This window comes from Mesoplodon mirus (genome assembly GCF_964341445.2).
Source record: "Mesoplodon mirus genome assembly, chromosome: 13".
Classification (NCBI taxonomy): Eukaryota; Metazoa; Chordata; class Mammalia; order Artiodactyla; family Ziphiidae; genus Mesoplodon; species Mesoplodon mirus.
This window is the reverse complement of record NC_138989.1, coordinates 37,648,049-37,674,663: the sequence shown is the minus strand read 5'-3', so window position 1 is coordinate 37,674,663 and position 26,615 is coordinate 37,648,049. Positions and strand designations below refer to the sequence as shown.

Genomic DNA, 26,615 nt, shown 5'->3' with positions numbered 1-26,615 from the left:
GACGAAGCGAGAGAGTGGCATGGACATATATACACTACCAAATGTAAAATAGATAGCTAGTGGGAAGCAGCTGCATAGCTGGGAGATCAGCTTGGTGCTTTGTTTCCACCTAGAGGGGTGGGATAGGGAGGGTGGGAGGGAGACACAAGAGGGACGGGATATAGGGATGTATGTATATGTATAGCTGATTCACTTTGTTATACAGCAGAAACTAACACACCGTTTTAGAACAATTATACTCCAATAAAGATGTTAAAAAAGAAAAGGTAAACTAAGTGGGGAAAGTATATGCTTATTATCATTTCCATGCCTACGTAAAGAGTTCATAAATGAGTGTTAAATTTAGAAAATTGTGTAAAACTGAAATAACTAGATGAAAAGATACGTAAGTACCTACATTTGTATGTACACACACACACACACAGAGTGACTTTCTTCAGATGGTAGAGATGTTTTTGAACAAAGGATTTCTAAGGCAAAATTCAAATTCACGATTTCCCATCATTTCTCAGGGGTGTGTTGGAGCCAGCTTACACCCACTGGTGACAGCCAAGTGTTCTTTTTTTAAAAAATAAATTTTATTTATTTATTTATTTTTAGCTCTGTTGGGTCTTCGTTGCTGCGCTCGGGCTTTCTCTAGCTGCGGTGAGCAGGGGCTACTCTTCCTTGTAGTGCGCAGGCTTCTCTTGTTGCAGAGCACAGTCTCTAGGCCCGCGGGCTTCAGTAGTTGTGGTTCGTGGGCTCTAGAGCACAGGCTCAGTAATTGTGGCACGCGGGCTTTGCTGCTCCACGGTATATGGGATCGTCGCAGACCGGGGGACTCGAACCCATGTCCCCTGAATTGGCAGGCAGATTCTTAACCACTGAGCCACCAGGGAAGCCCCAGCCGAATGTTCTTATCTCTTCACACCCCGTGTTCAGAGACTTTAGTTGACAGCTTGAAGCTGGTCATGCTGGGAGTATTTATACCACAGAAATCAGCAAACACTACAAATCAGGGCTTTGGCCTCCTGGAGAACTGGTTGTTAAAGTTGGCCAGCATGCTGTTCAACCTGGTGCAGCTGACCCATCACATTTAAACAAGTGAAACAACTGTTCTGTCCATAGAATCACATGAGAAGTTCAGGATCTCTGGCCCTGTCAAGCTGGACATGGTGGAGTCTGTATTGGACCGTTGTTCCTTCTCTCCCCTCAAGGTAGTAGGGATAGCACACATGCTCCTATTGGTGATTTGTGCACATTAGAAGTTTTGCATTTAAAACTTGCATGGAAAGTTCATAAATTACAAATTCATCATATCAGTGGGACATAATGTCAGTGAGATATTATGAAACTCAGTGAAACTGACAATGTTTATTTTAGGGTTCAATTCCCACATGTCTGTTAACTTCATACCAGGGACACAAGTTTGACTTAACTCTGACCAGCCACCCTGAAAACTAATTTCTTTCTCGTGTGGAGGAAGGGATTTCGAATGACAACCCTCAGAGTCTGGAAGATATTCTCTTGGCCTCCTAACATCATGCAGGAATTAAAACCCCACTTGCTAGGCAGAAAAAAATCCAAGAGTCCAAAAGAGCATGAAACTTCTGTACCTTTTTAAGATGCACAAATGTCTGTGACAGCAACAAATGGACACAGAAACAGAGAGAGGAGAACATTAGAAATACACCAGCTGAGCCGCTCAGAGTGGAGGCCAGGTGCCTTTCAAACTTGACCTTTTAGAGCAAAGAACTGCAAAGTTTGGTCAGGGCTGCATCAGCTCTGGTCCATTATTCAACGGATATCAGAGAGGCAGAATATATATACACAATTTCATCATATGATATGAAATTCTTAGGGTAAAATCACTTAATTGTATTTCATGCTCAAAGAAATGAATTTTATTGCCCAAATGGATAAACAGCTTCTAACTAGGGCTGTAAACTGGTTAAACAGGCTGAAAGAAGAGGCTTTGGACAAGTGCTTCACAATACTGTCCAATGCACACCTAGCTCAGGGTTTTCTCCACTACCCCTGCGAATCTGGAATTTGGAATTAATATCAGGATCACCCACTAGGGAGTCATTCATATATTTCTAATATGCAACTCTACTGGTTTACATGAACTCCTAGAAATCTGTATATAGTTTAGAACACAGTGTGAGTTCACTGCTTATTATTCTTTAAAATCTCTTGTGGCAAAAGAGTCCCTCTTGGTTAAGAAGATGTAGCTGTCTTGGGTGGCCACTACACAATGGGATGCCAGGGATGGGCTCAGCTTGGCAGACCAAGGACACACCCCCCATCTAGAATGGGGCCTGAGCAGGGCTCTTCCTTCTTGGGGAAGCAAAGCTTCCCAACCCTGCTGTTGGAAAAGCCACTTGAAGCTCAGGTCCTAGGGATGACGGGTCAGCAGTGTCATCTGGTGAACACAAAGAGAGCACTATTTCATTAACTTCACATTATGCATGGCTCTGGAGAGGAACTGAAAAAGAAAGATTCAGTGATTCACAAAACGTCTGTTCCTAAGTGAGGAATCAGATGAAGTCTGGACTTAATAGCTCCAGCTACTTTGCAATGTTCCTTCCTGCTGGAAAGCAGTTGTGTTATAGCAGCAAAGCTAGTAAAGACAACCAGCCACCTGTAAATACAACCTACTGGTTGCCCTGAAACAATGCGTCCCCTTATACAGCACTTAGAGGAAACAACACCTAGAAAAGCAAAGAAACATATACAACAGTAAGAGGAAACATCCCACTTACAACCGTGGTTATGACAGTGCTTATAAAATTAGAAGCACTAATTCATTAGGGTATACAGCGCCCGAAATGACTGTGTGATTGTATATTTACTAAATTTTATCTATAGGATGGTTGCATAGGAGTAAATCTTCCTGGCTTTGAGTTTGTTTCCATCCCTGCTTACTTGCCAGACACACATCCTAAACTGGGCACAAATCATCTAAGAGAAATGTTTATCCAAATGGAACTGGAAAAGTCAGGGGCTCCAGGTGGGCCCTGGGGCTCTGGGAAGGGCCCTTCTTTCAGTGACTTCTGCTGTACAGGCCCAGGGTGGGATGGAAAGGATCACAGAGTAGGGGACGGAAACAAGATTTCTTTTTTGAGGAAAAGAGCAAAGCTTGTGATTATCTAGTCAGAACAGGAGAAAGGGGACAGCTGTGGCAACCGGGAAATGAAAGTAAGCAACAACAGGCTTCACGAAATAGACTGTAAGGAAGGTTCCTACCATCAAGTCATTTGTGTCCCAACGAGCTGGGAAACCCTGAGGTGGAGTGTCTGTGCTTCACTTGCTGGGACACAGAGATGATACAGATTATTGCTGGTAGTAATGAAGAGCAGGCTCTAGAGAGTGAAGGAAAAACAAACTAGAACATGAAATGAATATTTGCCCAGCAGTCTTGTTAATTACTTGGACATCTAGGGCAAAATCAAACCAGTATGTCAGGCAGAGAAATGAGTGCCAATCTAGTATCCACTGTTAAAATATGGTGATTCTTATTTATCAAAGGGCCAATCGCTTCCAGTACTAAGGTTTTATAGCTGCACCTTGTCCTCAGAGCAGGGCGGGACTTCACTCCCCTTCCCCTCCCACCCTTCCCCACAGCCAAGTACATCATGTGGCACGAAAACTGAGAACCAAACAATGGGGCTCCCCCCTCGTCAGATGTACCCCACTTGGGCGCACTATGTCCAGACAATGAAAGCATCCCCCTTTAGTAGATGTATTTCAGAGTCCTTCTACAACCTCAACTCCCCTCCCTCCACGAACTCTCTTTAAACACAAATCAGGTAATAAACTGAAGAGATCAGCACTGTCTCCTTTAAGTCAAGCACCACAGTGTTGAGATCACTGAGCCACAGCTGTGAGCAGGCTATTCAACCCCTTAAGTTGGTGCATAAGTTGGTGCAAAATAGTTTCCTACCAACATCATTTTGTAAGGTACAACCAAAAGTGTTATTTACTGACACCAGGTAATAGAATTCACGCAAGGTCGAGCAGTGTGTGATCCAAGGGAATGCCTCCAACTACTTCATGCCAAGGGGGACATATGATGCCGTGACACAGGAAGTGTATCGATGTCTCATGAATAGGGGATCCAAAATGGATGTCTGCTCTTCTAGCATAAAAAGAGTCTGGCCTAACAGGTTAAACCTCCTCCCGCCTTTAAAGGAAACAGATTACAGCTCTGTTGCAAAATCTAATGAATCCCTCTGAGAGACTGATATTGTTAAATTAATGAAACAAGGAGGCCATCAGACTGAGATGGCTCTAATCCCGGCAAGGCCTATGGAAGCAAACCAAAACCTGAACCTGAAATGCCTCAAGGTTACGAAATCTAAACCCAAGGACAACCAACCACAAACAGCCAACTAGGCTTTAAGCTACAGCCGATCAATAATTTCCTGTCTTTGCTTCTGCACCTTTTCCTTGTAAGTCTGGCCCCAGCTCTTGTCGGGTAGAATGCTCCAACCACTTCCAGTTTGGTGCCATCCAGGTAGAATCGATTTTTCTTCAAATAAGCTCTTAAAATTCTTAATATGCCTCAGTTTACCTCTTAACAGTCCATTCGAGTTAGAGAGGAGCCCAGACCACGGCTTCCCCGTGACCAGAACAAAACTGAAACGTTGGTGACGGTGGTGGAAAGGCACACAGACTGAATCCAGGGCAGTTTTCATAGTTTTTCTCAATTCCCATCTTGATGAAAAATGTGAAATCTCTACGTGTGTTTCCGACGGTCCCCATTTCCCCCTGCACAGAGATCAGTCAGGGGGCATGTCGATGCTTCTGACCCTGATGGGAGGAGCAGACAACCAGTGAGAGGAACAGTGCGGGAGGCAGTGTGGACATACAGGCCGGATTCAGACAGCACTGGGACTATTTCCTTAGCCGCACTGATGAAGGGTTTCTACCGGGTCCTTAGTGAGGAGAACTGGAACCTGATATCAAAACCCACTGTATGTCCTTTGTAGTTTATTGTATATAATTAAGTACCACCAACTGTGCGGGGTTTGCATTCCAGGGCCTGGGATCAGTCATTCTCGACAATCCTTTTGTTGACTTCCCTAAGTCCCAGCTAAGAAACCCTTGAGGGCTTCCCTGAACTGGGAGGAACTGATTAGCGGGGCAGGACTCTAGCGCCCAGGACGCCCCTCCCCCGCCCCACCATCTCCGCCAGGTGTGCTTCACGGCACACCTGCAGGCGAGCATCAGACAACAGACACACCGGGTGCGTGCCCTGCCTCCAGATGCAAAAGAGGCCAGCACGTACCCGCGGGACTGGGAACGTGTATTTCTACCATGGTACTGCGGCAAAGTTGCGAGGTCTCCCTGTTAAGTCCCTCTCTTTGTTCCCCTTCTGAGACTGGACCTCGTCTAGTGTGTGGGCCCTGTTCCACCAAGGACCCGAGGGGACGTGGCAGGGGGCTTCTAAATACCTCAGGCCTAGGTTGTTGTTTCAAACCACTTGGCTCATGTGCGTGTCTGTAAAGCATTGCTAGAACTGGAGGTGTTTCAAAGGCAATGAGGAGCATATGAGAACAAATGATCTAATACGGCGGGTGAATTCCTGGTAACTTAGTCACTGAGCAAGGAGGCAGAACAGACCCTGAGTGATAGTACACCTTGAGGTCCTCAAAAATACATTCCACACCTTCTCAGGGACCATAATTTATCTATCTTGGGAACACTGTAAGCAATATTTGTCAAATATAGATATTACAGATTCTTAACATTACAGAACTAAAAGTTCCCTTTAAAAAACATGTACATTTTCACACGCTCGCACATAGGTTATCCAAGGTTGCAAATGTGGCCTACAATTGTGACGAAGCCATTCAATGAACACGCAACTGAGCGCTATGACCTGTCCCTAGAAAAATGTACACAGACATCCATTTGGATATGATTTCAGGAGATCCATGAGCTCCAGATGCCACTCACAGACCTGGGGCTCAGAACCTGTGATGCCTGAACTCTCATAGGATGTATGAGGATGTCATAATCCTTTCCCACAAGAATGTACGGGTAAAAGTTGTCTGTCACTCGGACACACATCTGTTCCCCCATGGAACAGGATGGAGGGGAAATTCCATTGACAAACATCTCCTCCCTCACCCTTCCTCCCTGCTGATTCTCTTGATTGCCAGGCCCAGGTAATATTTATCTGTGAGTCCCTGGTCCCAATAACTAATTCAACACAGCAACACATTATGAATCACGAGTGTGGACCACAGTTGTCTATGCAGCCACTTAAGTAGCATCATCAAGACAACCCAATGCAGAGAGATAGCAAAGAAAAGAATCATTCAGAAGAGGGGAGGAAGCTGGACACAGATACAGGGGAAGCTGGCGAGAGTTCATCTGTTGTTAAAAATCAACACGTACAATGTTGACAGTGGAGGCCCAGATGTCCCATTAAGCAATGTCCTACTTAAAGTCTCAAAAAGTTGGCAACTGTCCTTATGGGAACCAACAGCAGGAGCAGCAGCTGTAGTAAATGAATCAGAAATGTCCTTTCTACACATCTGGCTTCCTCTTGATCATGTCTCCCCTCTGCTCAAGTTCTTCTGGTAGCTTCTCGTCTCACTGAGATAAAGAGCTGAGACCCACAAAGCCTATCTTCTCCCCAAACCTTCTCTCTCTGACCTCATCTACTCTTCGGATCACTCCTTCTGCTCCAGCCACATTGGCCTCCTTGCTGCGCCTTGAACACACCAGACACATGTTCCCAGGACCTTTGCACTTGCTGTTTCCTCTGCTTAAGACTCTATCCCTCATATACCCTCACAGCTCTCTCTCTCTCTCTCTTACTTTTTACAGGTCTTTACTCAAATGTCACCTTGTTAGAGAGGCTTTACCTGATCAACCTTTTGAAACAGCTCCCCCATCCCCCTTTCCTGTTTTATTTTTCTCTATAGCACTCATCACCATTTAACACACTATCTAATTTACTTATCTTTTGGCCTCCCCCAACAAGAATGTAAGTTTCATGCAGAGGGAGATTTTGTGAGTTGCACTCACTACTCTATGGCTAGAATATGGCTAGCACAGTGCCTACTGCACAGGGTTATTGAGAAGATTAAATGAGTTAAGACGGATAAAACACCTGAAAACACCTGAAAAGCACAGGGCATATAGTAAGAATTATGTAACTGTTTGCTATTATTTTGATTTTTGTTTTCAACTCCATGACACACCTAATGAGTAGTTGGTATTGTAATAGCCATTTTACAGATATAAGAGGCTGAGGCTCAGAATAACTTTGCATGCTAGTGGTTGGCAGAACCAGGATTCAAACCTGACTCTATGCTCTGTGCACTCATTTCCCTCGATCTGCTTTGGGAGTGCTGGGATAGAAGAGAGGCAGAAATCCATTCATTCTGGAGCGAGGGCCAAGCCCGAGAAGGCTCTAGCCCAAGGGGGTGGGCGGTAGGGAATCAAGTTTCCAGAATCCAGAGACATTTCTACTGCATGGATCTGAAATGGCATGTGGCATTCTGTTTACTTCCTAACCTCACCAAAAAATGTAGCAGAACCTGCCAATTAAAAAATGTTTTCATGACCCCAGAAAATCCGCGTGTTGGAGACATTTACTTTAAACAGTCATTCCACCATAACAGGAAAAAGAGGTGGAGCATAGGAGTTTATTATAACAGCTGCTTTCATACCCACAACAAGGTTTGACTGTTTGGGGCAGGTTGTCCTGTAGTGCAGTTGGCAAGAAGCTGACAGACTGCATGAGTTTCCTTTCAAAAGATCATTTTGCTTCCTTAGAAAAACCCACGACTGGACGATCTCGTGTGACCTGCAGATGTTCCTCCTCTGTCACCCCGGGGCTTCCAGCCTACCTGGGCCTAAACCGGGCACAAGCTTGCAGCACAAGAGGGTGTGGGTTCTGGAACTGCAAAGACCCTGGGTAGAATCCAATCCTGCCTTGACTAGCTGCTTAACTCTGAGACTCAGTGTCCCCGTCCGCACAGGGCTATTACGAGGATGAAAGTGAGGCAACTGCAGCCCCTAGCACATTATCAAGTACCACTGGCAGCTATTATTAGGATGCAGTTATTATCATGACTTTAAATGGTGACAGGATTGAGTGCCGATGCCTCTGAGACATTCCTTTTACAAAATGCACACAATGTGAAGTACAACTCCTTTCCTGGGGACTTTTTAAAAAGTGACTTATCTGCACCCCCTTCCTTTCAAAACTGCAAAGTTGGCAAGAAAAGGAACGGGGAGAGATGCCAGGGTCCCCCTGCAAGTGTCACTGCTCTCGAGGTCCAAAATAAGAGGAAACGGAAGGGAGAGAAGGGGACTTGATGGCAGCCTGCAGCGCAGGGCTTCGCTGGGGTTGACACTGGAAATCCGAAAGGAAGCAAAGGGCTCCTGACTCCTAGGGACCAGGGCCATGCTGGGCTGCGCCTCCTGCAACACAAGTGCACAGCAAGTGGCTGAAACCGTCTCAACACTGATGGCTTCCAGATGGCAGGACAGCAACCAGCACACGGCACAGGTCAGTCCAAGGGGTCTGATGCCCAGCATTTGGGCCAGTGACCCAAACTCATAAAGAACCCATGTGAATTAGAACCAGACGTCCCGCATGTTCGGACCCCCTGGCTGGACCAACAGTGCGTGCTGGGGATCCCAGGTAATGGGCACACACCCTGTATCCTGCAGGGTCTCCAGCGGCACGGAAGCCACCTCCCTCCAGCAACGCATGCCCTGCCGCATTTGAGCCTGAGACCCACGGACAGCACAGGCCTTGCAGCACAAAGGAAATGAGCTTCCCACAGCATTTGGGAACTGTGGGCTGGGCTGGGTTTGGGACCCATGCTCGAGGGGAGGGAATCCTTGGCCATTGCTGGCAGCTCTGAAGACCTAGTTTTGATTTCAAAAGTCTTTAATCCTGTCTATTCAGAGCTTGAACTTGGAGCACTTGCCTTCCGAAGAAAGAGAGGGAAGCCGGTGAGCAGCACAAGGGGCGTGGATTCAAAGGGGCACCACCAGCTGGCACATCTAAGCCCTCATTCCTGGGCTCCAGCCTGGCGAGGAGTCAGGGTGGGGAAGGTGGGTGAGTGGGTGGGGCCTGTACTCCTTCCCCACTGAGAGGGCCGTAGTTTAATTCAGTGTTAAAACATCCCACAGCCCAAATACCAGCTCAACCGATAGGAGAAGTGCACATCTTCAGCCTGAACTCCACATCCAGGTGATATTCCAAATATTTGATAAATGCCCTGGCACGAGCACTAATCAATGAGCAGGGATACCCCATGGCGCTCCCAGCTAAGTATCTCCCTGCCTGCATCCGGACAGAGACGTTTACAAAATACCACAGCAATTACCGGTGGGTGGAATATCCCAGCGCAGCCAACACACTTTCCACTGTTGACTCAGTGGAAACTCAGTGCTTACACTGCCTGGTGCTTTTCCTGGAGGGCGCCCTGCTCCGCGGTAGCCTGGCCACACAGAGCTGATGGGACGTCAGAAGATGGACTATCCGCCCCAGTTGTGAATTAAAAATAAAAGCTGTAATGAAAGCAGACAGGCGGATGTCCATTTTAAGTTGCTCCTCTGTTTAAGGAAAAAAGCCGTAAGGGCAGGTGCCAGGGCTCGGAGGATATCCTTCTGTTCCTGTGAAACTGGGTAAAAACCCCAAGTGCAATGTTTTGTGAAACAAACACTCAGGTGCGATTGCTGCAGGCCCTTCCGCGGGTTGACCAACATCGGGTCCTGCAGGGTGTGGCCGGTGAGGGAGAGAGAATGAGGACACCTGGTGCCCACCCTCCAGGAGCTTGCGCTGAGGTCCTGGCAACTAGTATCAAAGTCGGACATGACCGGCTCCCTCCATGTGGCAGTCTGTACTGCTCTCCACGGGGCCATTCTTAGGGCCAGAGGATGTGCCAAGAGAACCACGTTTGTCTTGCCTCTTCTGCACCCTCCTGACACCGTGCACTTCTTCCCAACTGATTTCCCCTTTTCCTTTTCACTCCCAGATTGTTACCCTCTCCATTCTCACCTTTCTCCCCCGGCCCCGTGCACGCTCCCCCCTGCTTTTTTTTTATAGCAGTTGTGCTTCTTCCTCCCGGTTCTTTCTTCCCATCCGTGCCCTTGAGAACCTTACATCCAAACTGTCGGAAAGCAGCCTGCCTGCCCTTGGCTGAGGGTTGAATGGGACATTGGGAAAGTGTAGGATGGTTTCCAACAACTCCCTTTGTTTGGGAGACAAGGGCTGGATGGATCGCTCAACCCTTTTATCGCAACACTAGATTTTCGTCAGAAAAAGTTGTAACAAGCAGAAGGGCTCACTGACTCCTGACCGGGTCCATGCAACCTACACATTTTGGAAAAGCGAAGGAAACAGAGGGGGAAAACCGGAGGGAAAAAGAAAGAAGAAAAGAACAAACAGCAGAAGAGAAAGACCCCACTTCAGAGTGATCACAGCTCATTCAGGTCAAAGTTCAAAATACTCAAACTGTTCCTTATGTCCCACTACGCAGCAGCCTCTCAGGGCCTCTGACAAGTGATTTAAGAGGAGTGGTCTGCTCTCATGGGAGCTCACGAATCTCCATGCAGGATGGTCCGACTGAGCGAGCACAGAGCCGCACAGTGGGGAAGGCAGTGATGCAAAGGTCATACAGACAAGGGAGAAGGTCATCCATCAACCCGGACGTGCGAGCGTGCCCGGGACAGCTCACGGGACGGGAGCCATCTGGCAGCTTCGCTTGCAAGGCCAGATTAAGAAAGCACCAGCACAGAAACCACAAAGGAGAAGATGAAGCTGTATTTCCGGAGGAAAAGCGAAGATTTCTCCCCAAAGCTGAGGTAAGAGCTTTATTGATTTATTTTTCCAATGATGAAGAAAAAATCCTACTTCCCTCTGATTTGGGATTATTTTTAGCGTATGTGCCTCAGCTTTGAGGCCCACACGTCTGGCCGTATCTTTTCCCCAGCGTGAAAATTTTCAGGAGCTTCCCACTGCCTAGTGTATGAAACAAACGCCATGGCATGGCACCCAAGGCTTCCAAGGTGGGACCCCACCCACCTCTTCCCCTTTGTCTTCTTCCTGCATTCTCGGCTCAGACTTCAGAGTATTTGTGTTTTCCAGAGCACGTTATACTGTCTCACACTTCCCTGGTACATGTGCTTCCCTCTGCCTGGAACACCTTTCCCTGCTTGCTTGCCTACCGAGATTTTACTCTCCTTCTGTAACCCATCTCAAAACTCTAGCTCCTCCGTGAAGCCTGACTTCCTGGGTTCCCTCTCCTGGACTCCACTGCACTTGAGAGCCACCCCATTACGAGAACGATATTTCACTGTAATACAGATAAGAACTGTATCCTTTCATTCTTTTGTCACCAGTGTCTAGCCCACATGAAGTGCCCCAAATGTATGCCAACTGTTCGTGTAGCATTCATTTGGATTCTAAATGTATACACACTTAGTTACACATACACAGACACCCACACAGACATCATCCCCTGCATCTCCAGGGTTGTGGGTTTTAGTTAGGACCCTGCCATGAAGTTTCTGACCAGGGCCCCAGAGTTGGGATGGACTGATGGAATGGCATAAGTGGTCTATCAGAAATCAAGTCTAAAACTTGGAAATGAATGGCTTCAAGTGCTTGGAGACCTCATATGCACAGGCCTTAGCTTCAACTCAGGCAGAGTCTACATTGTCTGAGAGAGGAGAGCAGAGAGAGGGAGGTGCAGGGTCTTGTGCAGAGTCTCACACCTGGTCCCCTTCCAGCTTCCTGGGAAAATGGCCCTTATCAGGTCATCCTATGTAAAGAGCCATTTATTATATCAATTTTTTTTTTTTTTTTTTTGGCTACACTGCGCAGCATGTGGGATCTTAGTTCCCCAACCAGAGGTGGAACCCGTAGCCCCTGCATGGGAAGCTCGGAGTCTTAACCACTGGACCGCCAGGGAAGTCCCCTATTTCCATCAATTTTAATTCCATTTTTAATTAGCCCTTTCCCAAAGAGCCATCCAACGTCAAAGTTGCTGGGATAAGCAGTTGAGACTTTAATAAATGTCAAAGCCAGTGGAACCAGCCTCAGAGAAAGGCAGGTAAGTGCAGGAAGAGACCTCTTGCATTCCAAAGCACACATGGAAAAGCACAGAAGTAGGTATTTACGTATGAAGGAATTTTTTAAATAGTCCATCGTACTGAGACATAATTCTGCTCCAAAACCATAATTGTCAATAAGCCTGGCGTGAAACTGACAGGAGGAAAAAGGGGTATCTAAATCTCAAATGTTCTGCAGTTCTGAAATTTGGTTCTGCATTCTATTAAAACACTTCACCTCTCATCAGGAAAATAATTGCTGGATTTATGAATGTCAAGAACTCATTACTGGGCATATTTAACAAGCATACCAGGTCTGTGATCGTCTAGGGATCTGAAAAAAGCTACTTGCCACCATGCGGGAGATAGGAATATAATAATCAGCAGTATACTCATGATGGAGGTGGAATAGTATTTTCATCACCATATATGGTATACCATGGTTTAAAAAGGCAATGCAGATGGCCAGAAGAGAAAATATTATTTCTAGAGCAAAATATATCTTTAAATGATCAAACATCTGCCTTGAAAATCACCTTTCCTGTTCCAAGTTGGGGACTACCTATGTAAATCATTCAGACACACTCAGGGGGAAAAAATCCCTTTTTCTTTCTACCTTTCATGCACAGGGTCAAGAATATAGGATCAATTAGTTTCACAAGCACATTGTCTGACTTACTACTTTACAGAGCAAATTGCTCAAAGACAGGATGAGTGTCTTCTAAGAGTTCTGCATCTCATCACAGTGGAGTAGGTTTTCCAAACCTAGCAAGTGCACAACACAAAGAAAGAGGATTCAGAATGACTGAAAGACTGGAACTCTGGAGTGAACCCAACACGATGAAATGCAGTAGGATGTAGGGCATTCCTTACCCTAGCAAGATGGTGTGGTGGAAAGGGCATGACTCTCACTTTCATCCTGACACCCCACTGATTAGTGCTTAAGTCTCTCTGAGCCCCCATTTTCCTCATCTGTAAAATGGGCATAATTACATGCACATCACAGGATTATTGTATAGGTTAAAGGAGACCATGCATTGCCAATGAATACAGTGAATGTGGCACATATTAAGTCAATGTATTGTAGTTTCTTCTTCTCTCCTTTTAAAATGCAATTCCTCTTTGGAGGTATCTGCAGAGAACACACTTTCTGGTCTGTGCCTTCATGCTGCAGGTTTTACACGGCAGTCCCCACATGGGAAGTCTGTGGTTTTCCAGCACTTCCTGTAACTTCACAGGAAAGTCTAGCTAATTCTGGAGTCCAGGATTGGGAAGCTCACTGCTGTGGCACACTTAAGCCATATCCTCCCACCTAGCCTTTATCAGTATTAAAGGTGAATTTTTTAATTTAAAAACAAAAAGCATTTGCCAAAAAAAGATGGGGGGTAATGGTTTAGAAATAAAAAGACCTAGGAGTTAAAGTGCATAGCAAATTCACCTTGAGTTAGTGATCTGGTGCAGCTCAAGCGTCATAATGTAGTGTGATGGAGGGGAGTGATCTCTCAGGAGGGAGATGAATATCTCCCCACATCCCAACCCCCCAAATGTCTCATCAGAGCATCCCAGAGAGCAAAATAAAATATGTGCCAGAAACACGATAAATAAGACATGAAACACAAAAACATGAGCTCAGCTAGCTCAGCTGTGAAACTTAAGTTATGATTATATTGGTTTTGTATCAATGTAAAAAGCTTCAAGCTGAGAATCTAAAACCCAAGAAACAAGTATGAGTTTCAGCTTACGGAGAGACCTACCAATTCAACAATAGGCTGTAGCCCCTCCTCGACCCTAACACCCTCTCCCATTCCTTCTCCACACTCAGCCTGGGCGGCCAGCAATGCCTCTGACTGGTAAAGACTTTAGAATACTCGTTCTCAACCTCAGCTACATTTGCTATTTCCCCAGAAGTTTATACAAATCTTGGTGCTCAGACCACACCCCAGGTCAATGAAATCAGCATCTCCAAATGTGGGGCGCAGGCACCGTCCAGGTGATTCCAACACGCAGCCAAGGTTGAGCACAACTGTTCCAGAAGGCCAGTCCCATTCCAACCTGGAGGACGGTACCAGTTCTGAGCCACGAACCTGAGGAAGGTTGGTGAGGTAGGAGCCTGTTCAAAGAGTGACCAGGATGGTGAAGAGTCTGATCTCTGACATAAGGATAACTGGCAAAGGAAAGAGAGACAGGCGACTCGGGAGTATAACTGGTACTTAAAGTCCCTGAGGCCCTGTCAGGTGTAAGAGGAAATCATTCTGTTCTGTTTTCTCTGCATTGATATCAAAGGATGGGAACTACAGAGAAATGGATTTCAGCTCCATCTCGGAAGAACTTTTGTATGAAAACTCTGCAAAGACTAACTTATAACCTGTGGCTGAACAGCTTCGAACACAGACTATGGTGAAGCCCATCGGGCAGGGAATCTACAGGGAAATCAGGCATTGGACAGGGGATTAGACCACGTGACCCTTCGGGTCTGCTGTAACTCTGTGATTCCAGATGTCTTTGATTCCAAGGGCTCAATGACTAATAATGGACTAAATCACAACTTTGCACAGTGAAGAAAAAAGATTTTGTTTAACTCAAGAGAACAAATCCATTATAAACCTTACCAAATGGATAAACATGAGTGGACTGGGACTTAGGAATAAACCTCAGAAGACTGAAATGCCCAGAAGTTCTTTCCACAATACCATACAGTTCATTAGAACAATGGGAAATAGAGCAATAAAAGAAGCAGCTGAATGGCCCCGCTGTGGCAGCGCTCTGGGAGGCTATCTGCTGATTTAAGAAGGCAGACACTCAGGAGGAGACCCCTGCTGTTTACATGGTTGTCCAAGTTAATTATCCCTATATTTTCAGATGAAATGAATGGTAATCTGTTTATCTAGGTCAAATATTTGGAGCTGTCTTTGTCCCTTGACAGTGGTACAAAATACATAGTGTTGTCCTTTTGTGCATTATAAGAAAAGATCAGGTTAAAAAAATAGTAGCCGCTTCTTTATAGGTTCAACACAGTAAGCCCTTATTTCTGAAGTACTCTAATTAGATCCAACTCTAAACAAGTGGTTTAAAATGGGATTTAAAAAACGACAGAAAGAAAAGAAATTTTGAATTCATGCCATATTTTTGTCTTGAGTTTATGAATATGTTTCCCCATAGAGATTATGAAAATCTGGCCTCTGGCCTCTGCAACCATTCCTAAGAGCAGTAACTACCACTGCACAAGGAAAAAATGCATCTATGCGTCTATGCATAGTGCAAAATGCAAAAATGCGACTATGGAGCCATCATAGACGGCTAATAAAGTGCTGTATTGTTTACCAGAACAAAGAGGGGTGTCGGAGTGGAGGAAGAAACTTTACATGTCACAGTGTACATGGGGAGGATGTGATTTAAACTGCAAAAATAAATAAAATCTTTGGAAGAGTAAGGTGCTTCTTAATGGTATTTACCAGGTGTCCTTTAAGGTTGGTCTCATTCTGGAACAGGTCAATCAGAGTGAGCTGTGGATAGATAGAGGTAGGGTGAATAAGCCCACTGTGGAGAAAGGATTATCAGGGACTCTGCCATGGGGTGGGGTGGGGTGGGGTGGGGGTGGAGGAGAAGGCCAGGCTCTGGTTTGGCCCTTGAACAATGGAGCCTTCAGGGAACTGCAGAATCACTGAGCAGCTGAAGTTAAAAACTTCCCTTACTTTGAGTCCCTTACTCTACTAAGCAGATCCAACGTCTCTAACATTATTGAAAACCAAGTATGCAAGGCACCTACCAAACGCAAGCCTGCAGCGGTGAGTGGACGACGTGGTGGCTGCCATCTTGGAATCCCAGGGTGATGATGCTGTATGACCTCCGTTCCTACACCAGCATCAGCATCACCTGAAGCTTGTTAGATGCAGAACCTCAAGCCTCTCCCAGACCTACTGAGTCAGAATCTGCATTTTAACAAGATCCTCAGGTGATTCCCATGCTCATTAAAGTTGGAGAAGCACTTCAGTAAGAAACCTTTGAGTTTCTATCCTTTCATTTAAATTTGTTTAAAATTAAGACTTTATGTTTTAGGGTAGTTTTAAGTTCACAGTAAAATTGAAGGGAAGATACGGAGATTTTCCACGTACTTCCTGCCCACCCCTCCACATGCACAGCTTCCCCCATTATCAATGGCCCCCACCAGATGGTACATTTCTTACAACTGACAAACCTGCATTGACACGTCATCACCCAAAGTCCATAGTTCACATTAGAGTTCATTCTTGGGGTTGTATATTCTGTGGGTTTGGACAAATGTATAATGGCCCGTAGCCATCATAATGGCGTCACACACAGTCGTTTCACTGCCCTAAAAACCCTCTGCTCTGCCTATTCGTCCCTCCCTCCCCCATATCCCCTGGCAACATCTGATCTTTTTACTGTCTCCATAGTTTTGCCTTTTCCAGAATGTCATATGGTTGGAATCATAAAGTATGTAGTCTTTTCTCATTGGCTCCTTTCACTTAATGTGCATTTAAGCTTCTTCCGTGTCTTTCCATGACTTAATAGCTCATTTCTTTTTAGTGGTGAATAATATTCCATCATCTGCTGGTACCACAGTTTATTTATCCATTCACCTACTGAAGGGCAACTTGGTTGCTTCCAAGTTTTGGCAGTTATGAATAAAGCTGATATAAACATCTGTGTGCAGGCTTTTGTGTGGACACAGATGCAGGTTTTCAATTCCTTTGGGTAAATACCAAGGAGTGTGATTGCTGGATCGTACGGTAAGAGCATGTATAGTTTTGGAACAATAACCTCTTATTTTTCAGATACAAACCTGAGGCTCAGGGAAGTTATGAGACTTACCCAAAGTCACACCATGAACTCATGGCAGCCAGGTCTAGAACAAGCATTTCTTGATGCTTCATCTGTAAATACACGTTGTCATGGGAGAAGAATGGATATGGGAACCAGGGAGACCTGAATTGGGAAACTCTGTGCCTCGGTTTCCTCACCTGTGGACACTAAGATGCTTATACTTCCTCAGCAGTGTAACTGTGAAGACTGAGTGAAATAACAACTGAAAATGCCCAAAGCGCTCAAAAAATTTAACTCCCGCATTTTTTTTTCTGTTCCTACCAGCACCTTTGAGGGACCCAGTATCTCGGGAAGAGGCAAGGTGTATACCTGACTCAGGCTGGGGTTTTTTCTACATAGTAAGGAGTTTTCTTGGACAAAGAATGCAGAACTTACTTCATCTGCTGCAGGGTGGGTGCCACATTGCTGCCCCTGTTGTTTAAGACTGGTGTCTACGCTTTATATAGATCCCTGGATGCCTCCAGCCCTGTTTTCTAACAGTGACATGCTTGCTTTTGGCAGATTAATTGGTAGTGTTGTCAGCACAGCTGCCTTTTATTGCCAATAAACTTGGGCCCCTGTGAGCTGTGGCCTTAATGATTTGTTATTTCTTTTTCCAAGAGGGATAAAGTATATCCTGCTTTAAGCTGGTGTTCTCTTGTATCAGGACATGAAACTGAAGAGCACACTGAGGAATCGATCGTGTAGCAGTGACTAGAAGGGGTGCCTTCGAAAAAGCAAAAAGTGAACTGAGGCTCCAGCACCCTTCCTGGCTCTTTTTCATCCTCTCACCCCCTCTTTCTCCCCCAAATCCATGCTTAATGGAAAGAGGCAGAGAAACTTCTGCTCATGATCTAAGCCTCATGAGGAAATTTCCACCAGTAAAACATTGTGATTTGTCTCTCCCTACTTAAATGTGTGAAGGCTTCTATGCCATAGAGCAATCTCTTGGTGATGTTTTTCCATGTCACACTGGAGTGTGACATTATTAAACATAATGTGCTCTAGGAAATTTCAGACTCCTTGTTGACAACATTTACAGAGTTAAGCAAAGCTCATTTTGATGAGTACAACCACTGTACAAACCATGTGTAATTTTTAAAAGCTTCACTATCTTCTTGGGTTTATCAGTGTTTTTCCTTACAGGTGACAAAATTAATGTCATATAAAGCAGAAGCCTGCTGACTTTACTTTTTACCCTACCAAGAAATAATCACTTCGGCTAATTATTAGCTCTCTCCAACATCAGGAATCCAGGGAAATCAAAGGAAAATTTAATCCACGGGAACACAAAGGTCTGTTTTAGTCAATAGTTTCAGTATCTTCTCCACAAAATAGTTTACCAGATCTGCTGCTAGGCAGAAGGATGTGAATTTTACCTTCTTCCATTCTACCTTCTAGTCAAGGGGCTAATGAACCGTAAAACAGTCTCAACTGGACAGCAGGAGGCATAAGGAACAAAAAGAACTTGGTAATAAGCCATCAACATAATTAGTCCTTGAAACAAAAAAAATCCAGCTTAAATGGTAACTTTTAAGGCTGTTAGTAGCCCTCAGCTTCCACAATGGCAAGACCTAGTAAACGACTTATTATACGATTTTATTGTAGTCAAATACCACCTCATTTTAAATAGAGGCCTTGTAAAATTGAACTAGATTGATGTCTTAGAGTTATCTGTGTAATCTCTAACTCCATCCGCCTAATTGGATCATCGGCAATGGCTCTTTCGGCCATTAGTCTTAATTAGCATGGCGCCACCATTACTGTGCATGCACACGTGGCTTCCAAGTGGGAGCACGCAATCACCCACCGGCCTCTTTACAAAGAGAGTCACTCGAAGTTTTTGTATGTGTGTGGGTTTCCCCAGATGTCAACCACACATCCAGCGAAGTTTGTAAACGTCCGTTTAAATACACTGAAGTCATTTCATTAACTACCTGTGGCCACTCATGTCTGAGAGAGCCGGTATGTCAGAGACATGGACCAAACAGGGACGTGCTGGGGAAACAACTGAAGGTATTCCTGGCAACTAATTAACGTGACATGAAAACTAGCTTTTGCCACGAAACCTGTTTCCCAGGGAAATTTGAACAGGAGCTGACACATCAGCAGTTGCCATAACTGACTGTGCTTATAAGATTCTCACCTACCTTTATCTCCCTTTCTTTTTGGTCGAAGAACCCTTGGGAGAGCACACACCTTCCCTCCCCAAACCAGGGTCAGCTTTGTTCACATTTTCAACATGAGTAGAAGTTTATCTTTGGAGGCCTCCTGCCTGTATCTCTGCATTGCCCTTCTTTCTTCTGAGCACCCTTTCTGCATCCTCATAGGCTCATGTGCCTGCCAGCTACTGGAAATTCCTCGCTCCAAGTACCTCTTCATCTGACAACATACACTCCCTCTCCCGGACAGCGTGTAAGCCAGGTGTTAGAAGGAAAGCAACATGATTACATTATTCACAATTTAGTGTGAAGACAGACCAACTCACCACAACTCTCCTAAGAGTATTAACAATTGAAAAGATGAGCTTATTGTTATCATTGAATTTATACTGATACACTTTCAGCCAATATAACTTTGGAAAGGAACTTATTTTAGGGAGAATTGGGAAAGAATGTTTGAAAAGCAAGATACATATATCTATTTCACATACACCCCACCCGTACACACACAGAACCATGCTACAGAAAACTATACAGACAATTTTTAAAATGAGAGCGCTGTAGATCCTAAAGCGCCCTTTGAGTTTCTTAAATCCAACCACAAGTCACAAATAAAGTCATCCCTGGTCCTCCTCCACTAATTCAGAATAATCCTCCCCTTCCCTCACCCTACTCCCGGAGAGAATCAAGCTCACTCAGTGCCACCCACAGACTCAAGCCTGAAGAATGGAGCTGGAAACTTGGCATGGTACTTCTGAAAAATTGCTAATCCCCGAGCCTGGCCAGTGGATGTGGAAATCTCATTCGTGGTCAGAATCCCACTCACAGATCAGGCCACAAATGGGAATTCATTTTCTGCCATGGTATCCACAAACCTCATCTATAGCTTTCTGATGAGTGGCTTTTGTTCTAAGTGAAAGATCAAAGATAAGCTCCCAATAGAATTTTTTTCTTTAACACTAAAAGCACAAATAAAAACAAAAGAAGACAAAACACAGCGCGAACACACTGCCACACTCTTGTTTCACAGGTGCCGCCTCAACCTGTGGCAGTTTCCAGCACCCGGAAGTGCTTTGCCCAGCAGGGGGCGACACTGCTCCCAATCACATCTGCATTCTCCAAGAGCAGGCCTCAGATGCTCCCAAAATCTGGGAAGGGAAGCGAGTCCTGTTACCCAAACCGTGGTTTGTTATGGAAGCAGAGATGGCCTACACCTTTCCCCCTATGAGCTATTTTTGAACAAGAAGCAAGATGAGAAACTTGATTTGGAATTTTTTGAAGCAGAAACTACTTTCTGGGACCCAGAGGTTTTTGGAGATGTTCCATTATCTATTTCCTGGCACTAAGGATCATTCAGCAAATGACTCTTTTCTGTGCTCAAAGATGAAAACGATAACAGAGGCAAGGACTCCTTTGGCACATGTGCTATAATCCCTGAGAGTGAAGAAGGCTCTGCTTTCCTAATGCTTTTGTCACTGTTTAGCAGCAGGTCACAGAAGGCACCTGGACACCCCTTGCTGCTACACTGGTGGGACAGACATTGTCCCCACAGCAGCAAACTGGTGTTTGTCAGGAAGTAACCAACCGTGCAGGGAGCTGTGTTGACAGGGAACTGGTTCCACTCTTTTTTTCTTTTGTTCTTCTTTCTTTTTTAACCTGAATTTCCAGTTGTATTGCAAAGCCATTTCTAAACAATGGATTTCCCAAACCAGTCTCAAGTTTGGCTGTCAAAGGGTTTTGTTTCCACGGAATTAACATAAACTCTAACAATTTGGGAGGCTGGAGAGAAGCAGGCTCTTTGGTGTGTAGCTGCTTTCCTCTTGTAGAACCAGTAAACTCCCAAGTTTTGAACTGAAAGAGACTCAGGAGATGATGTATCCTCTCATTTTGGGAGTGTGTGCAGGTGCCAACTGGAAAGAGGTAAGTGGTAATGTGTGTGCCCTAACAGAGAACAGGGAAGAACATTCTGGAACATTTCATCCTGATCAATTTGGGGATGGGTTGCTTTTGGGAACCTTTGGCAAGTAACTGCATCAAAAGTGTCTCGGTTTTTTAGTGACTACATAACATGTGTTGAGTTACCAGGTCCACCCACCATTCTGAGATCTGGAATCTCCTCCCTGGCTATAAACTGGGGCTATTTGGTGCTGTATTAAAACCATCCTTCTGAGCGCTTGTGGCTCTCTAGTTATAGGTAATTTTGCTGATCTGGAAGAGAGTGCTGTCTTTTGGGACCCTAGCTTACAATTTAGTGCATTGTATCAGCAGTGGTATTGATGTCTGAATTTCACCCCCTCTTTGTATTTTCAGGGAGAATCAAGTGAAAACAGTCAATATCCACAAAAGTAACACCAAAGTATATGCACACCAAAGTAACTAGATACGACTTGGCTCTTTAGATGTTCAATGAATAAGTAGAAAAGGGGTGGCAATGCTTCCACTTAAGTAGAGTACTCTGAAAAGCGATTATTACAACATAGAGTTCAAATTCATCCTCATATTTACAATAAGTTAGCTTTGAGAAGATTTGATCACTGGATACCAATAGGTAAGATTATTTAAAGTTTCTCCAATGTTTGAAGCTACTCTTGCATTATACCGAGAATATACACGTCCACACACTCATGTATGGCAACATGTATGTATGTTTGGTAAATAGAAGGGTGAAAGAACAAATCCTTGGATTGTCTCTGGCCAGTGTATACCTGGGGCCATGCGTGGGGTCCAGGAACTAGAGAGTGCTCATCCTCCCATGAACAGATGCCTCCCTTTAGCATTCCTGCCTAAGGAGTTGAAATTTTTTCTGAGTTAACTGCAGTGAGCCTTCCAACCCTACAGTGTTTGGAATTTTTCCCAACAGGCGCTACTCTAGCCTGGTGGCTGCTGAGCACGGTCAACATAACCTACAGTTCACTGGTCCTTTGGGTAAGTCAGTTGGGCCTGGGAAGGTAGAACAATAACTATACTAAAATCAAAAGACCTGGGTTACAATCCTGGTTCTCCCACCTCACATCCATGCCAACTTGATCAAGCCTCTGTTTTCACATCTGTCTGATGGGATAATCATACCAGGCCTGCTCAAGGTTTTTATGCAATTCAACTTAGATACTGGATGGGAACAACGGGAATACATTTTACGAGTTGTACCATGTTGTATAAATATTTGGGATTGATTTATGTTTGGCAAAATTTACACTTTTACCTTAGATGCTATTTGGTGAATGCCACAGGCCTTCTGAGACTGAAGCAACACACATAACACACACACATCCGCCTCTTGAACCGAGGTTTGCACTTCACACAATGACTTTAGCCGCTAAGGAAAAGAACCAAATCTCAAAAGATGCTCAACCCACAGCTTTACTTCTGTAATGTGAGGACTTTTTATGCTACCACCTTCAACCTAGATTCACAGCAATACACATGTCCGCAGGTCAGGGAACTCTACTTAGCAATCCGGCCTTAATTCCAGGTCAGTTGGAGCCGAGCCATGGGATTGCGCTATTAGTCCGGGACAACCAATTACTTTCCTTCCATGATTAAACATCTTTGGAAAAATATTGTTTTTCTTTGTTACATAACCCAAAGTTCAAATTCTTTTGTTCTTGAGGTCTCTGCCAATGAATGGAAGCTCAAGTTCACTGCCTGCTGTCCAATACTTTTTAAGAGCCCCATTGTAAGAAATAATGTTCATGGATGATTGCCTAAAAGATATGAAGAACTTCTATTTCTCTAGATACCCTAAATTGTATCCGCACACCAAGCCAAACCATGGAAAAGCTGCAGGCTTAGGCTGAATCGTTCTGGCCCTGTGTTCAGCTGGTTTTACTGAATTACACTTTGGCAGTATGCCACTGGCTTGCATTGAGGGACATTACAAGAAACAGTCCTATAAAAATTGCTAGTGCGGGGAAGATATTTCCACTGTGTCCCCACATTGAGCCTTCGATGAGAATCAATGGAGAAATTTCCCTTGGCTCTTAATTCCAGCAAAAGCCTGTTTCTTTTGAGCAACTGGTGTTTTTTCATATGGGTATAGCAAAGTTCACAGTTCCCTTTTTGCTTTGGTATCTAGGAAGCTCAGAGTCAATTTTTGTCCAACCCCTAACAACTAACAGTACATAAACTCTATATGAACTGTTCATGGTCTTATATTATTTTTCATCCCTTATATTCCCTACACTTTAATTTCTTTTCTATGTAGTGTGTGTTGGGGTAAACCCCCCTGAATCTTTTTGAGAACAAATGTGTATGGAACTCATTGGCCCTGCATAAGCCTCTTCTAGATCCCAATCTGCCTTTCCAGCCTGGTCTTTGGCCACTTTTTACCTTGAATCTGTGCTCCAGTCACACTGAGCCACGTCATGCCTTCACGGTGCTGTGCTCTTTCGTATTGTTCTACACCTGCCTATGTAGGTTCCCCTGCCTGGAATACCCTCTGCCTGTCTCTCAGTCAAGCAAAAGCCTGGCAGAATGCAAGAGTCCCCGTCTCTGTTCCTGTACAGCTTTTCATTCACACCATCAGCTTATCACATACATTATACAGTAGACCAGGTACACCCCTCTGTCCTTTGCTAGATCATAAACCCCTGGAAGGCAATGCCATTTGCACTTGTCTTTGTATCTCCAGATACAAAGTTCCAGGTGTACAACAGGTCCTCCACAAACATTTGTAAAATTAACGAGTAAATGAGCGCTCCTGTTCCAGCACCAGCACGTGGGACCCTTCTGATGCTTGTTACCAAGGTTGATAACAAAATGCATTTCAACATTCGCAACCTGGTGGTGGCTGCTAGAAGCACAAGTGCAGGTGATGCCGTCTTCCAGAGTGTGGGGTACCGGTCCTCAGAGCAGACCCCAGTCCTCCAACTCTCTTCTAGAGACAGCAATACTTGGATGCTCCCGCCGCCCCGCCCCACTACCACCTATGGCATCTGCTACTTGGTCAGTTTCAGCTGTTTGCCATTGGTGAGGCTAACACCAAAACAGCAATCATGGGAAGCCAGAAACAGAAAAAAGTGCAGCTGATTCTGGTTTGTGATTCTATAGGCCAGAGGAGAGGGGCCCAGGAAGGGGGATGGGAGGCAGCCTGGTATCCTGGGGGCAAATATCTATGCATATGAGCGCAAAGGAAAGTTAACACCAGAAACCAATTACTCGATCAATTTTCCAAACACTGGGGTGGAAACGATGCTTCTCCAGCCTCCCTTTGTTCTTCCAGTGCCAGAATAGTGTGTTTCTCGTTTGCTCAAGAATCCAGAATATTCTTAGGATGATGAAATAGAACATGAAAAGAGCATCACAGTGTTCTCAGCAGAATGCTGCATCGCGACATATTAAAAGGGCCTTGCACAGCAATGTTCAATTCGATAAGCAGTTACTTTCTACCTTGAAGGTTTCCCATTTTTGCCTCTTGCTTTCGTGTTTGCTTTCCTTCGAAATCTGACAATAAAACTGATGGGATTATTACTGTTTCAACAGGAAGACCACTGAATCCAATGCCTCCATTTTACAAATGCACAAGCTGAAGCCCTGTCAGATACAATGACTCAACCAAGGCCACACAGACCAAGGCGGCAGAACCAATACTGGACCCCCAGCCCACTGTTCCTCCCAGGACACCATACCAGCTGCCTCTCTGTAGGCATCCAACAAAAAGCAAGTACAAATAACCAGAAGCTCCTGGGAGAATAAGCCAGTCCATTTGTTTCCACGTTGATGCCAACTCAGTCCAAAAAACTCTGGTATTAAAGGGCTAACAGACTTAGTTGATGGACCCAGCAAGTGACTAATGAGTACAGGGACTAAGGTTGTAAAGAGATGCTGTATCTTCAAGCTTGGCGTCTGGGACTGGTTCGACAAACACTGGGAGAGCCTAGCACTGACCCAGTTGCTGGAAGGAGATGAGGTGATTGAAAGCCAAGTGTGGAAGAATGCAGCAGAAACCTAAGACTCAGACCTCCTGCTCCGCTGACGAACGTGTTATGTAGGTCACTTGGCAACAGGACATGGCGTGCATCAGCAGAAAGATACTCGGTATTTCTGCAGTTGAGGTGGGAGGGCACAGGGCCCTACAAACAGTTCAGTTAAGTTGGGAGTGTTACAAGAAAGGCGAGTGTCTGTGCCCTACAGTCTCAATTCTGCCACAACAGGCTGTCTCATCCCCAATTTTAGGGGCCAAGGGTGTCCACGATCTCTCGGCACACACAACACAAAGGGCAGGCTCGTGAGAGGTGTACCAACTCAAGCACAGAAAGAGCACTAGACATTTTTGAGTTTCTGATTGCCTTTTTTTCAAACAGTAAAAACACGGATAATAATCCTTCCCAGAAAAATGTGAGGTTAAAAGTTTAATCTGAGTTCACAGCACACACATTCCAAGGGGGGCACCGTACTTGGGGAAATTACTCACCTAGAGTTTATGTAAGTTCCGAGGCGATTAGAGTCAGCCAACAAATTGGAGCCAGAACACGTTTACTTTTAAGGCTTAAAATGTAGATTCCTCTTACGGAAGAAAGAAGGGTGTCGGGGGTGGGGGGGGGAAATCACCCACCACGCAATGTTTCTTGTTAAGGGACCAGACTCCATTAAGTGTCAGTCCGTCATCTCAAAGAGTGTGGAAGATGCCAATACACGATCCCCCCTCTGACCATCCCTCTTAAAAAGCGCACGTCACATCTGCTTGCAATCAGCATTTATCTCGCGGCGTGCGTCTGACTCATTGGGAAAACTCAAAGCACATGTCTATTCCTGCTGAGGCGCCGGCCATTACCATGCAATTTACAGGTCCTATACAACCCTGAGCACACGGCCAAGGAGCCAGTCCCGGCTGGGTTTGATGACTTTGCTACCAGCTTCACAAATGGAGGTGACACCCGTGTCAGCCTCCACGGAGATCTCTTGTCACTTCCCAGCCCCAGTCACAATGAATGCTTCTCCTTCTTTGGTGAGGAGCCCAAAGAGAAAGTGTTTGGGAAAGAGTGGCCACATGTAACTAATGGGGAACATGTGGCTTGTTAGTTTCTGGAAGCAAACGGCATGCGTGCAACCCCTCCAAAAAAACCCTTGGTCAAAAAGCAAAATCAAAGTAGTCTTTCTTTTTTCCGAATGTCTGCAGTCTCTGGGATGGAGCTTGGTGATTGCAGCACACTTTTCACCTGGGTTTCTCTCCGCCACCTAATCTGATTTCAAGCAGCCTCTCTAACAACACTGAAAGGGAGTGCAGCATGAACCTACTTAACCATGGCCTATACCAAGCCACACTCCGGGTTGAAAAGTGAAAATTCATCAGACTTAGCATTCTGTCTGCTGGATCTTTTCTTGTTTTTCCTTCTGATTTTGGCTCTAGTCAGCCACAAGTCACAGCAAGGTCATGGCCATAGCAGGTCCACAGAGGTGCCTTTGTGTAAGTTATAAAAAGGTGACCCTTCCAGGCAGCTCAGCCCTTCCGGGAGCCTTTCTGCAAAGCAAAACCTGCACCAATGAATGTTGCAGCACTTCAGGAGCTCATCAGCCTTTCCTTTCCAGAAATCTTGAAAAGTGATGGACACTCTAAAG

At 45.1% G+C, this 26,615-nt stretch overlaps 1 protein-coding gene across 2 annotated transcripts in view; it reads right to left on the bottom strand.

The window, feature by feature from the left end:
- Window positions 1-26,615, bottom strand: part of COLEC12 (collectin subfamily member 12) — a 187,708-nt gene that overhangs the window by 58,850 nt on the left and 102,243 nt on the right. Inside the window, exon 1 of one of the 2 annotated variants that reach the window (XM_082640418.1) lies at window positions 25,471-25,683. The exons of the other annotated variant lie outside the window; for it this stretch is intronic. The gene's annotated coding sequence lies outside the window, so the exon portion shown is untranslated. Of the gene's footprint in view, window positions 1-25,470; window positions 25,684-26,615 lie in introns of those variants that run through there. 2 annotated transcript variants of the gene reach the window in all.